Source organism: Mobula hypostoma, chromosome 1, assembly GCF_963921235.1.
Source record: "Mobula hypostoma chromosome 1, sMobHyp1.1, whole genome shotgun sequence".
Taxonomy (NCBI): domain Eukaryota; kingdom Metazoa; phylum Chordata; class Chondrichthyes; order Myliobatiformes; family Myliobatidae; genus Mobula; species Mobula hypostoma.
Window position 1 is genome coordinate 179103849 of NC_086097.1, and position 15404 is coordinate 179119252.

Sequence of the window (15404 nt, forward strand, 5' to 3'; positions counted from 1 at the left end):
TACCTATACATCCCAAGACGCGAGTGTGCGATACTTGATCTCCTATTAGTGAATGAGACAGGGCAGGTGACAGATATTTGTGTAGGGGAACACTTTGCATCTAGTGACCACAATCCCATTAGTTTCAAGGTAAATAAGGAAAAAGACTGTAAAACCATAAGACCATAAGACATAAGAGCAGAATTAGGCCATCTGGCCCATCGAGTCTGCTCTGGCATTCAATCATGGCTGTTCCTTTTTTTCTCATCCTCAACCCTAGTTCCCGGCCTTCTCCCCGTAACCTATGTTGCCATGTCCAATCAAGAACCTATTAATCTTGGCCTTAAATACACCCAACAACCTAGCCTCCACAGCTGCCTGTGGTAACAAATTCCACAAATTCTCCACATAAAAAAGATAAGTCTGGTCCACAAGTTGAGATTCTAAGTTGGGAAAAGGCCAACTTTGATGATCTGGCAAGTGTGGATTTGGACAGGCTGGTTTCTGGCAAAGGGGTACTTGGTAAGTGGGAGGACTTCAAAAGTGAAATTTTGAGAGAAAAAAGCTTGTATGTGCCAGTCAGATTAAAAGGTAAAGATAACTGTTTTGGGGAACATTGGTTTTCAGGAGATATTGAGGCCATAGTTAAGAATAAAAGAGGTGCATAGCAGGTATAGGCAGGTAGGAACACAAAATACTCTGCAGATGCTGGGGTCAAAGCAACACGCACAACACGCTGGAGGAACTCAGCAAGTCAGGCAGCATCTGTGCAAACGGTCAGTCAACGTTTTGGGCTGAAACCCTTCATCAGGACTGAAGAGGGAAGGGGCAGAGGCCCTATAAAGAAGGTGGGGGGGGGGACGGTGGGAAGGAGAAGGCTGGTAGGTGCCAGGTGAAAAACCAGTAAGGGGAAAGACAAAGGGGTGGGGGAGGGGAAGCCGTCTGGGATGTCTCCAGCCCCTTGGTACGAACATTGAATTCTCCAACTTCCAGTAGTCCCCTCCCCCTCCCTTCCCCCATCCCAGTTTCACTCTTCCCCCCCCAGCTGCCTATCACCTCCCTCATGGTTCCGCCTCCTTCTACTACCCATCGTGCTTTCCCTTATTCCTTCTTCACCTTTCCTGCCTATCACCTCCCTGCCTCCCTTCCCCACCCCTTTGTCTTTCCCCTTACTGGTTTTTCACCTGGAACCTACCAGCCTTCTCCTTCCCACCCTCCCCCCACCTTCTTTATAGGGCCTCTACCCCTTCCCTCTACAGTCCTGACGAAGGGTTCCGGCCCGAAACATTGACTGATCGTTTCCACGGATGCTGCCCGACCTGCTGAGTTCCTCCAGCGTGTTAGGCAGGTAGCAATAAATGAGGCACTTGAGGATTGTAAGAAATACAAGGGAACACTTAAGAAAGAAATTAGGAGGGCTAAAAGAAGGCATGACCTGGACAAAAGGGGTGGGTTACACCTGAACTTCAGGGGGGACCAATATCCTTGTGGGCAGGTTTGCTAGAGATGCTCTGGAGGGTTCAAACTACTTTGGCAAGGGGATGGGAACTGGAGTGACAGAACTGAGGATGAGGTAGTTGGTTTACAGGGGCTGTGTGCAGTGAGGCTCCTAGCAAGGAAAGGCTGATGATAGGGAAAAATCGCAGTCAACAGGATGGGTTGCAATGTAAAAGGCAGACAAAATCGAGGGAAAAGGGTTAATGCAGGACTGAAGGTGTTAAATTTGAATGTGCGCAGCGTACAGAGATTGGCATGTAGATGTTGTAGGCATCATTGAATCATAGCTGAAAGAGGTTTATAATTGGGAGCTTAATGTCCAAGGATACATATTGTATTAAAAGGACAGGTAGGAATGCAGAGGGGGTGGCATGGTGCTGTTGGTAAAATATGAAATTAAGTAATTATAGAGAGGTGACATAAGGTCAGAATGTGTTGAATCAATGTAGATAGAACTAAAGAACTGCAAGGGTAAAAGGACCCTGATGGGAGTTATATACAGCCCCCAAATGTAGTAAGGATATGGTCGACACGTTATAATGGGAGATAGAAAATGCATGCCAAAATGGCAATGATACAATAGTCTTGGGGAATTTCAATAAGTAGGTAGATTGGGAAAATCAGGTTGTTGCGGAGTTCCAGGATGGGGAATTTCTAGAATGCCTACAAGGTGGCTTTTTAGAGCAGCTCATGGTTGAGCCCACTAGGGGATCAGCTATTCTGGATTGGGTTCAATAAATTGGAATTGAATAGAACCCTTAGGGGCGGGTGATCATAATATGATCAAATTCACCCTGAAATTTGAGAAGGAGAAGCTAGAGTCGGATGTATCAGTATTACACTGGAGTAAAGGGAATTACGGGGGCATGAGAGAGAAGTTGGCCAGAATAGATTGGAAAAGTACACGGCAGTGATGACAGCAAAGTAGCAATGGCTGGACTTTGGGGAGCAATTTGTAAGGTGAAGGATATATACATCCCAAAGAGGAAGATGCATTCTGACGGCAGGATGACACAACATGGCTGACAAGAGATGTCAAAGCCAACATCACGGCCAAAGAGAGGGCCTATAATAAAGCAAAAATTAGTGAGAAGTTAGAGGATTGTGAAGCTTTTAAAAACCACCAGAAAGCAACTAAAAATGTTATTAAGAAGGAAAAGATGGACTATGAAGTTAAACTAGCCAATAATATTAAAGAGGATACCAGAAGTTTCTTCAGATACATAAAAGTGTGAAAGAGAGGCAAGAGTGAATATTGGACTGCTGGGAAATGATGCTGGAGAGGTAGGAATGGGGTCAAGGAAATGGCAGGTGAACTCACAAAGTGTTTTGCATTAGTATTCCCCGTGGAAGACTCTAGTAGTATGCCAGAAGTTTGAGAGTGTCAGGAGGCAGAAGTCAGTGAAGTTGCCATCACTAAAGAGAAGGTTCTTGGGAAACTGAAAAATCAGAACACAGTTAAGTCACCTGGACAAAATGGTATGCAGCCAAGGTTCTGAAAGAAGTGGCTGAAGAGATTGTGGAGGCATTAGTAATGCTCTTTCAAGAATCAATTGATTCTGGCATGGTTCCGGAGGAATGGAAAATTGCAAATATCACTCCATGCTTTAAGAAGGGAGAGAGGCAGAAAAAGGAAATTATAGGTCAGTTAGTCTGGCCTCAGTGGCTGGGAAGATACTGCAGTCGATTGTTAAGGATGTGGTCCCCGAGTACTTGGATGCACATGATAAAATAAGCCGTAGTCAGCATCGTTTCCACAAGGGAAAATCTTGCCTGACAGTCTACTGGAATTCTTTGAAGAAATAACAAGCAGAATAGAGAAAGGACAATCAGCGGATTTAAAAAAAAATTATTGAGATACAATATGGAATAGCCCCTTCCAGCTCTTTGAGCCACACTTCCAAGCAATCCCTGATATACCCTAGCCTAATCACAGGACAATTTACAATAACCAATTAATCTACTACTGGTATGCCTTTCAACTGCTGGAGGAAACCCACGTGGTCACAAGATGAAAGTACACACTCCTTACAGGCGCAGAAGTAATTAAACCCCAGTTACCTGTACTGTAAAGCATTGTGCTAACCACTGCACTACCTTGCTGTTGTGTACTCGCATTTTTTTAAAAGGCCCTTAACAAAGTGCCACACGTGAGGCTGCTTAACAAGTTAAGAGCCTATGATTTTACTGGAAAGATACTAGCATGGATAGAGAATTGGTTGATTGGTAGGAGGTAAAGAGTGGGAATAATGGGAGCCTTTTCTGGTTGGCTGCCGGTGACGAGTGGTGTTCCACAGGGTCTGTGTCAGGACCAATTCTTTTTATGTTATATGTTAATGATTTGGATGATGGAATAGATGACTTTGTGGCCAAGTTTGCACATGATAAGAAAACTGATGGAGGGGCAGGTAGTTTTCAGGAAGTAGAGAGGCTACAGAAGGTCTTAGACAGATTAGGAGAATGGGCAAAGAAGTGGCAGATGGAACACAGTATCAGGAAGTGTATGGTCATGCACTTTGGCAAAAGGAATAAACGGATAGATTATTTTCTAAATGGAAAGAAAATTCAAAAATCTGATATGCAAAGGGATTTGAGAGTCCTCATGTAGGATTCCCTAAAGGTTAATTTGCAGATTGAATCAGAAGGAAAATACAGTGTTAGCATTCATTTCAAGAGGACTAAAACAAAAAAAAACAAAGGTATAATGTTGGGGCTTTATAAAGCACTGGTGAGGCCTCACTTGGAGTATTATGAGCAGTTTTGGGCCCCTTATCTAAGAAAAGATGTGCTGACATTGGAGAGGGTTCAAAGGAAGTTCACAAAAATGATTCCAGGATTGAAAGGCTTGTCATATGACGAGTGTTTGATGGCTCTGGGCCTCTACGCACTGGAATTCAGAAGAATGAGGGGTGACTTAATTGAAACCCATTAAATGTTGAAATGCCTTGATATAGTGGATGTGGAGAAGATGTTTCCTGAGGTGGGAGAGTCTGAGACCAGAGGACACAGCCTCAGAACAGAGGGGCATCCTTTTAGAATGGAGATGAGGAGGAATTTCTTGAGCCAGAGGATAGTGACTCTGTGGAACTCATTACCACAGATGGCTGTGGAAGCCATGTCATTGGGTATATTTAAGGCAGGAGACTGGGGCTCACAGGGAAAATGGATCAGCCATGATGAAATGGTGGAGACTCATTGGACCAAATGGCCTGGTTCAGCTCCTATATCTTATGGTCTAGCAAACAAAGTGAAGGAGAATCCTAAGGGATTCTACAGATGTGTTAAGAGCAATAAGATTGCAAGGGACAAAATTTGTCCTCTGGAAGATCACAATGATAATATATGTGTGGAGCCAAAAGAGATGAAGGAGACCTTAAATGGACTTTTTTGCATCCATCTTTACTTGAGAGACAGTTGCAGAGTCTATAAAAGTGAGGCAAAGCAGCAGCGAGATCATAGACCCTATACAGATTACAGAAGAAGCAAATTAGTTGGTTAAATAGGCAGGTGATAAAGAAGGGGCACACTCAGTCCGATGGTTTGAGATGTGTCTATTTTAATGCAAGGAGTATCATGAATAAAGCAGATGAGCTTAGACCGTGGATCAGCACTTGGAGCTATGATGTTGTGCCCATTACAGAGACTTGGATGGTGCAGGGGCAGGAATGGCTACTTCAAGTGCCAGGCTTTAGATGTTTCAGAAAGGATAGGGAGGGAGGAAAAAGAGGTGGGGGCATGGCACTGTTGATCAGGGATAGTGTCACGGCTGCAGAAAAGGAGGAAGTCATGGAGGGATTGTCTACAGAGTCTCTGTGGGTGGAAGTTAGGAATAGGAAGGGGTCAATAACTCTACTGGGTGTTTTTTATAGACCACCCAATAGTAACAGTGACATCGAGGAGCAGATAGGAAGACATTCTGGAAAGGAGTAATAATAACAGAGTTGTTATAGTGGGAGATTTTAATTTCCCAAATATTGATTGGCATCTCCCTAGAGTGAGGGATTCAGATGAGGTGGAGTTTGTTGTGGTGTGTTCAGGAAGGTTTCTTGACACAATATGTAGATAAGCCTACAAGAGGAGAGGCTGTACTTGATCTGGTATTGGGAAATGAACCTGGTCAGGTGTCAGGTCTCTCAGTGGGAGAGCATTTTGTAGATAGTGATCATAATTCTATCTCCTTTACCATAGCATTGGAGAGGGATAGGAACAGACAAGTTAGGGAAACGTTTAATTGGAGTATTATGAAGCTATCAAGCAGAAACTTGAAAGCATAAATTGGAAACAGATGTTCTCAGGGAAAGGTACAGAAGAAATGTGGCAAACTTTCAGGGGATATTTGCGTGGGGTTCTGCATAGGTACATTCCAATGAGACATGCAAAGGATGGTAGGGTACAAGGTCCGTGGTGCACAAAGGCTGTTGTAAATCTAGTCAAGAAGAAAAGAAGAGTGTTTGAAAGGTTAAAAAAACTAGGTAATGATATGAATCTAGAAGATTATAAGGCTAGCAGGAAGGAGTTTAAGAATGAAATTAGGAGAGCTAGAAGGGGCCATGAGAAGACCTTGGCAAACAGGATTAAGGAAACCCCCAAGGCATTCTACAAGTGAAGAGCAAGAGGATAAGACATGAGAGAATAGGACCAATCAAGTGTGACAATGGAAAAGTGCGAATGGAACCGAAGGAAATAGCGGAGGTACTTAATGAATATTTTGCTGCAGTATTCACTACGGAAAAGGATCTTGGTGATTGTAGGGATGACTTGCAGTGAACTGAAAAGCTTGAGAATGTAGATATTAAGAAAGGGGATGTGCAGGAGCTTCTGGAAAGCATCAAGTTGGATAAGTCACCGGGATCAGACGGGATGTACCCCAGGCTATTGTGTAGAGCAAGGGAGGAGATTGTTGAGCCTCAAGCAATGATCTTTGATTCATCAATGAGCACGGGAGAGGTTCTGGAGGATTGGCGGGTTGCGGATGTTGTTCCCTTATTCAAGAAAGGGAGTAGGGATAGCCCAGGAAATCATAGGCCAGTGAGTCTTACTGAATGGTTGATAAGTTGATGGAGAAGATCCTGAGAGGCAGGATTTATGAACATTTGGAGAGCCATAATATGATTAGGAATAGTCGGCATGGCTTTGTCAAGGGCAGGTTGTGCCTTATGAGTTTGATTTGAATTTTTTGAGAATGTGACTAAGCACATTGATGAAGGTAGAGCAGTAGGTGTAGTGTATATGGATTTCAGCAAGGCATTTGATAAGGTACCCCATGCAAGGTATATTGAGAAAGTAAAGAGGTATGGGATCCATGGGGGCATTGCCTTATGGATCCAGAACTGGATGTAGAGGGGTCATATTCTGCATGGAGGCCAGTGACCAGTGGTGTGCCTCAGGGATCTGTTCTGGGACCCCTACTCTTTGTGATTTTTATAAATGACCAGGATGAGGAAGTGGAGAGATGGGTTAGTAAATTTGCTGATGAATCAAAGGTTGGATGTATTGTGGATAGTGTGGAGGGCTGTCAGAGGTTACAGTGGGACATTGATAGGACGCAAAACTTGGCTGAGAAGTTGAAGATGGAGTTCAACCCAGATAAGTGTGAGGTGGTTCACTTTGGTAGGTCAAATATGATGGCAGAATATAGTATTAATGGTAAGACTCTTGGCAGTGTGGAGGATCAGAGGGATCTTGGGGTCCGAGTCCATAGAACACTCAAAGCTGCTACGCAGGTTGACTCTGTGGTTAAGAAGGCATGTGGTGAATTGGCCTTCATCAATTGTGGGATTGAGTTTAAGAGCCAAGAGGTAATGTTGCAGTTATATAGGACCCTGGTCAGACCCCACTTGGAGTACTGTGCTCAATTTTGGTCGCCTCACTACAGGAAGGACGTGGAAACCATAGATAGGCTGCAGAGGCGATTTACAAGGATGTTTCCTGGATTGGGGAGCATGCCTTATGAGAATAGGTTGAGTAAACTCGGCCTTTTCTCCTTGGAGCGACGGAGGATGAGAGGTGACTTGATAGAGGTGTACAAGATAATGAGAGGCATTGATCATGTGGATAGTCAGAGGCTTTTCCCCAGGGCTGAAATGGCTAGCACGAGAGGGCATAGTTTTAAGATGCTTGGAAGTAGGTACAGAGGAGCTGTCAGGGGTAAGTTTTTTACACAGACTGGTGAGTGCGTGGAATGGGCTGCGGATGGCGGTGGTGGAGGCGGAAACAATAGAGTCTTTTAAGAGACTCCTAGATGGCTACATGGAGCTTAGAAGAATGGAGGGCTATGGGTAAAGCCTAGGTAGTTCTAAGGTAGGAACATATTCCGCACAGTTTTGTGTGCCGAAGGGCCTGTATTGTGCTGTAGGTTTTCTATGCTTCTAAATCCCCGGAGTCTGACAAGGTGTTCCCTTGGACCCTGCAGGAGGCAAGTGGGGAAACTGCAGGGGTTCTAGCAGATACATTTATAGAATAGTGGCAGGTGAGGTACCAGAGGATTGGAGGATGGCTAATGTTGTTCTGCTCTAAAAATAAACCAGGAAATTATAGTCCAGTGAGCCTGACATAGGCAGTGGAAAAGCTATTGGAAGGTATTCTAAGGGACTGGATAAATGAGTATTTGGATAGACATGGACTGATTAGGGATAATCAGCATGACCTTGTGCATGTCAAATTGTGTCTAACCAATCTTATAGAACTTTTTGAGGAATTTACCAGGAAAGTCGATGAAGTCAAGGCAGTGGGTGTCGTCTACATGCACTTTATTAAGGCATTTGACAAGGTCCCGCATCAGAATTTGGTCAAGAAGTTTCAGTTGCGTGGCACTCAAGATAAGGTAGACAAGTATTTGGACAGCCAAGGGCTGATTAAGGATAGTCAGCATGTATTTGTGCGTGGTAGATTGTGTTTAACAAATCTTGTAGAGTTTTTTGAGGAGGTTACAAAGAAAGTAGATGAGGGAAAGGCTGTGGATGTTGTCTACATGGACTTTAGTAAGACCTTTGACAAGGTCCCACATGGGAGGTTAGTTCCGAAGGTTCAGACACTAGGTATCCATGGAGAGGTTTTAAACTGGATTCGAAATTGGCTGTGTGGGAGAAGACAAAGAGTGATAGTGGATGATTGCTTATCAGACTGGAGGCTCTGACTAGTGGTGTGCCTCAGGGATCTGTGCTGAGACCATTGTTGTTTGTTGCCTATATCAATGATCTAGATGAAAATGTGGAAAATTGGATCGGCAAGTTTGCTGATGACACTAAGATTAGAGGTGTTGTGGACAGCGAGGAAGGCTTTCAAAGCTTGCAGAGGGATCTGGAACAGCTGGAAAAATGGGCTAGAAAATGGCAGATGGAATTTAATGCAGACAAGTGTGAGGTATTGCATTTTGGAAGGACAAATCAAGGTAGGACATACACAGTAAATGGTAGGGCACTGAGGAGTGCAGAGGAACAAAAGGATCTGGGAGTTCAGATACATAATTCCCTGAAAGTGGCGTCACAGGTGGACAGGGTGGTAAAGATGGCTTTTGGCATCCTGGCATTCATAAATCAAAGTATTGAGTATAGGAGTTGGGATGTTATGGCGAGGTTGTATAAGACATTGGTGAGGCCAAATTTGGAATATTGTGTGCAGTTCTGGTCACCTAACTATAGGAAGGATATCAGTAAGATTGAAAGTGTGCAGAGAAGATTTACTAGGTTGTTGCCAGGTCTGCAGGAGTTGAGTTACAGGGAAAGATTGAACAGGTTAGGACTTTATTCCTTGGAGCTTAGAAGAATGAGGGGAGATTTGATAGAGGTTTACAAAATTATGAGAGGTATAGACAGAGTAAATGTGAATAGGCTCTTTCCACTTAGATTAGGAGAGATAAACACAAGAGGACATGGCTTTAGGGTGAAAGGGGAAAGATTTAGGGAGAACATTAGGGGGAATTTCTTCACTCGGAGAGTGGTGGGAGTGTGGAATGAGCTGCCATCTGACATGGTAAATGCGGGCTCACTCTTACAGGTCCATAATTCATTGAAAGTGGCGTCACATGTAGACAGGATCATAAAGAAAACTTTTGGCACATTGGCCTTCATAAATCTATGTATTGAGTACAGGAGGTGGGATGTTATGTTGATGTTGTATAAGACATTGTTGAGGCTTAATTTGGAGCATTGTGTGCAGTTTTGGTCACCTGCCAACAGGAAAGATGTAGATAAGGTTGAAAGAGTGCCTGAGAAAATTTACAAGGATGTTGTTAGGACTGGAGAACCTGGGTTATAAGGAAAGATTGAATAGGTTAGGACTTTATTCTCTGCAATGTAGAAGACCGAGGGGAGATTTCATAGAGATATAAAAAAATTATGAGGCATATACAGTAAATGCAAGCAGGCTTTTTCCAAGGACTTTATTCTTTGGAATGTAGAAGACCGAGGGGAGATTTCATAGAGTATAAAAAAATTATGAGGCACATAGAGTAAATGCAAGCAGGCTTTTTCCACTGAGCTTTGGTGAGACTACAACTAGAAGCCATGGGTTAAGAGTGAAAGGTGAAAAGTTTAAGGGGGACATGAGGGGAAACTTCTTCACTCAGAAGGTTGTGAAAGTATGGAATGAGCTGCTAGTGCGTGTGATGCATGCGCGCTCGATTTCAACATTTAAAAGTTTGGATAGCTACATAGATGGTAGGGGTATGGGTGCAGGTAAATACAACTCGGCAGTTTAAGTGGTGCAGCACAGGCTTACATGTGCCAAAGGGCCCATTTCTGTTCTGTAGTTTTCTATGACTGTGATTCTAATAGACAAAAGATGAAGTGATGTTCATGGCTTTGTGGACCATTCAGAAATCCGATGATGTAGGGAAAGATGCTGTTCCTGAATCATTGAGTGTGGGTCTTCAGGTTCCTGTACCTCCTCACCGATGGTAGTAATGAGAAGAAGGCATGCAGATCAAATCACTAATACAACCTCGTGACTCTTTCTAAGTGTAGAATTATCTAGTACTAGAGGATACGCATTTCAGGTGAGAGGACCAACATTTAAAGGAGACGTCTGGAGTATATTTTTTCACACAGAGTGCAGTGGGTGGCTGGAAGGTGTTGCCTGGAGTAGTGGTGAAAGCAGAAACAGTAGAGGTGTTTAAGAGGCTTTTAAATGGAGATATGAATAAGCAGGAAATAGAGGATGGATCGTGTTTGGCATTGTATTTGGCACAGACATCGTGAGATACTGCGCTGTACTCTTCCATGTACTATGTCCTATGGTGTCCTGATGCTATGAGAAGGCTAGTCAGCCCCATTCCTTTCAATGAGATCATGGCATATATTTTATCACAGTCCCATTTGCATTCACTAAACCCACATTCCCTATTACACAATAATCTATTGACCTCTATATAAGTATACACTCCAAATGAGCCTCTAAAGCACTCTCAGATAGAGCGCTCCAGAGATTCACTACTCTGGGTGAAGAAACTTCTTCACCTCTGATTGGCCACCCCTATATATTGAGACAATCATCACTGATACTAGATCTCCTCAAACTCTTCCACCAGCCAGTAGAAAATAATCCACACACTCATGTCTAAATTGGTTCACTGAAATCACCTCTCACTCTTGTCAGCTCAAAGAGTTTCAGCTCAGTTCTGAGGAAAGCTCTTTGACCTGAAACACTAATTCTGTTTCTCTCTTCGTTGATACTGCTTGACTTGCTCGGAGTTTCCAGCAGGGAGAGATGGGAATGTGGAGTTCCCTCCCACGGGGGGAGGTGTGAACGTGGGGCTAACTCCCACAGGGAGAGGTGGGAATGTGGGGCTCACTCCCAAAGGGAGAGGTGGGAATGTGGAGCTCACTCCCACAGGGAGAGGTGGGAATGTGGAGCTCACTCCCACGGGGGGAGGTGTGAACGTGGGGCTAACTCCCACAGGGAGAGGTGGGAATGTGGACCTCACTCCCAGAGGGAGAGGTGGGAATGTGGAGCTCATTCCCACGGGGAGAGGTGGGAATGTGGAGCTCACTCCCAGAGGGAGAGATGGGAATGTGGAGCTCACTGCAAGACAAAAGGCTGGAGACGAACAGCAGGGAGTGGTTGAACAGGAAAATGATTAGAGAGAGGAATAGAGGGTGTTTATGGGAGAGGTGGAGGAGGACAGGAAGAGGCTGGTGTGGAGGGGGAACACCAGCATGAAGCAGACCAGCTGAATGGAACATTTCTAATTTTCAGGCTCTCTGTAATTCTTGATAGCCGATACTGCCACGTGGAAATGGTATTAAACTACCAAGTTTTAAGCAAGCTGCTTGGCGAACTCTCCTGCTCCGTGATCCACAGATCACAGTTATAACTTCCAGCAGCATTCAGGCAGCTTGTCCTTGTCATAATTTTAATGTTCAATTTGCTGAGAAGATCAAGCAACAAATTAGATCTCAACTCCAAGCTCTTCCTGACCACCACGTTGCATGATCTGTGCTGTCAAGATGGATGCCAAGTTTTAACAATTTCAAGTGTTCAACAAAGTGAGGGCAGACTTTAAGTTTGCAGCAGACTCTCTTTTTATTGTGATGGAGTCCAATTATCCATGGTTTGATGCCTCAGTTGACAGGGTCTTAACATTAGTTAATTAATCACTAAGCACTTTGACTGTGTCAATAAGCAAAGTCACGTAGTCATACAGAACAGTAACAGTCCCAAAGACTTCACACAGAACATTAACCACCCCTTTATACTGAACCTATATTAATTCCACATCACCACCCATTATTGTACCACTCACCCACACTCCTGGGCCAATTAACCCACTGACCTGCATGTCTTTGGGATGTGGAAGGAAACCGGAGCTCTCGGGGAAACCCAAATGATCACATGGAGAGCCTACAAACTCCATTCAGACAGCACCAGAGGTAGAAACATAGAAACACAGAAAACCTTCAGCACAATACAGGCCCCTTGGCCCATAATGCTGTGCCGAACATGTACTTACTTTAGAAATTACCTAGACTTAGCATAGCCCTCTATTTTTCTAAGCTCCATGTACCTATCCAGGAGTCTCTTAAAAGGCCCTTCACCACTCTCTGTGTAAAAAACTTAACCCTGACATCTCCTCTGTACCTACTTCCAAGCATCTTAAAACTGTGCTATTTCAGCCCTGGGGAAAAGCCTCTGACTATCCACACAATCAGTGCCTCTCATCATCTTGTACACCTCTATCAGGTCACCTCTCTCTCATCCTCTGTCGCTCCAAGGAGAAAAGGCCAAGTTCACTCAACCTATTCTCATAAGGCATGCTCCCCAATCCAGGCAACATCCTTGTAAATCTCCTCTGCACCCTTTCTATAGTTTCCACATCTTTCCTGTCGTGAGGTAACCAGAACTGAGCACAGTACTCCAAGTGGGGTCTGATCAGGGTCCTATATAGCTGCAACATTACCTCTTGGCTCTTGAACTCAATCCCACGAATGATGAAGGCCAATACACTATATGCCTCCTTAACCACAGAGTCAACCTGCACAGCCGCTTTGAGCGTCCTGTGGACTTGGACCCCAAGATCCCTCTGATCCTCCACACTGCCAAGAGTCTTACAATTAATACTATATTCTGCCCTCATATTTGACCTACCAAAATGAACCACCTCACACTTATCTGGGTTGAACTCCATCTGCCACTTCTCAGCCCAGTTTTACATCCTATCGATGTCCCACTGTAACCTCTGAGAGCCCTCCACACTATCCTCCACACCCCCAGGTGAGGAATGAAGTTGGGTTAATATAGAACAAAGAACGTAGAAAAGTACAGCATAGGAACAGGCCCTTTGGTTCATGATGTTCTGCCAAACTAATTAAACTAGAAATTACAAGCTTTCTAAATAATGCACTCTGACTGTGCAATATCCATATCCCTCCATTCTTGACACATTCATGTGCCTGTCTGCGAGCCCCTTAGATACCCCTGCCTCCATCACCACACCTGATAGAGAAATCTGAGCATCTACCATTCTGTGTGAAAAAAAACTGCCATGCACATCCCCTTTAAAAGATTCCCCACCCCCCTTCACTTTAAATGCAAGCCCTCTACTACTGGACACTTCAACCCTGGGTATAAAGGACCAGCTTTCTATTCTATCTATGCCTCTCATAATCTTCTAAACCCCTGTCAGGTCTCTCCTCAGCATACCTATGACACATATCATCATACAAGCAGCATTCATAACAAAAGCAAAAAATAAATGCAAATTATATGCAATTGTTACAAAAGAGCACACAATTTGAATAAAAAACTCTCAGTGCAAGGTGATCAAAGTTGGTCATAGTGTTGCTATACTAAAGGCAGGTATCAAATGTGTTTAAAATACATTTGGACAGGTACTGTACGTGGTTAGCGGAGGCCTGTGTGTTTGTGTTTGTGCTTGTGAGTGGGTGGGACGGTGGGAAAGGGGCCTGTTTTCTTTGGTTCTATTGCTGTGGTTGCTACTTGTGTTCTGCTGAAGGTTGTGAGCATGCTAGTTGGCGCAGGTATGTGTGGCAATACTCGCAGGCAGCCCCCAACACATCCTTAGGTGTGTTGGCTGTTAACGCAAATACAACATTTCACTGTACGGCTTGATGTACATGTGGATAAATAAATCTCAGTCTGGATCCGGATGGGAAAGGTTTATGGGCCAACTGTAGGAATTCCATCATTCTCCTATGTTCCAATCAATAAAATCCCAACCTGCTCAACCTTTCCCCATAACTCAGTCCCTCGAGTCCCAGCAACATCCCGTAAATCTCTGCACTCTTTCAAGCTTAATGACATCCTTCCTGCAGCAGGGTGAGCAAAACTGAACACAATACTCCAATACGCCGACGTCTTACACGACTGTTTCCTGGGATGTTATCACAAACTCCATTTCCTGATCTGCATCTGTGGCAGAGCGATCACTCATCAACTTGCTTCTGTTTTCATTTAGACCCCAGTTCCTCCACTCCTGTGGAACCAGCAGCCTTAAACTTCGAGAAAGAAATCCGTCAGGGAGAAAAATGTGCTCCTCCTGGGGAGAACACAGCTGTGTTCCACTTTAATTTCTGCTAGCTCCCTCACTGCAGGACTGCCCAACGTCTTCTCAAGATTCAGCGCCTTGCCAAACTGACAGGGAGCTGGTGTCACTGCAAGAGACGCTGCATCACTGCTCTGGTGATCCGGGTTCAATCCGGACCCTCGGGTGCTCTCTGTGTGTGGGGGGGAGGTAGTTTCCACATTCTCCCTGTGATCTGTGTAGACTTCCCCAGAGAGTTCCAGTTTCCTCCCACAGACCAAAGACGCGCACTTTTGTTGGTTAGTTGGCCACTGTAAGTTGCACGCCTAGATGAGGGGTAGAACCTGGGGGGAGTTGACTGTCGTGTGAGAAAGGGGTGTGGGACGATGGGGGAAGTCATTAGTGAGACTTGGAATACTGTGTATAGTTTATGGTCACCTGGGTATAGGAAGGATATCAGTAAGCTGGAAAGAGTGCAGAAAAGATTCATGGCTATGTTACTAGGATTGGAGGGCATAGATATAAGGAGAAACCAGAAACTCTGGGACCATTTTTCCAGAAGGTGAGGAGTGAACTTATTGAGGTTTATAAAATCATGATGGGCAGTGGTCACAGTCTTTTTCCCTGCAGTAAGGGAGTTTAAAATCAGAGACTAGGTTTAAGGTGAGGGGGGGGAAATTTAAAGTGGACACAAAAGATTGCTGACAGTGGAATCCGGAGCAACAAACAATCTGCTAGAGGAACTCAGAGTCACAGACCATGTAGACAACATCCACTGCCTTACCTTCATCCTCTTTTCTGGTGTCTTCCACAAAATACTTCATAAGTTTGGTTAGACACAAAGCTATGTTGGCTATCCCCAGTCTGTTCCTGTCCATCAAAGTACATATATCTGGTCACTTAGAATACTTTCAAATAACTTACTCACTACTGGCATCAGACCCACTGG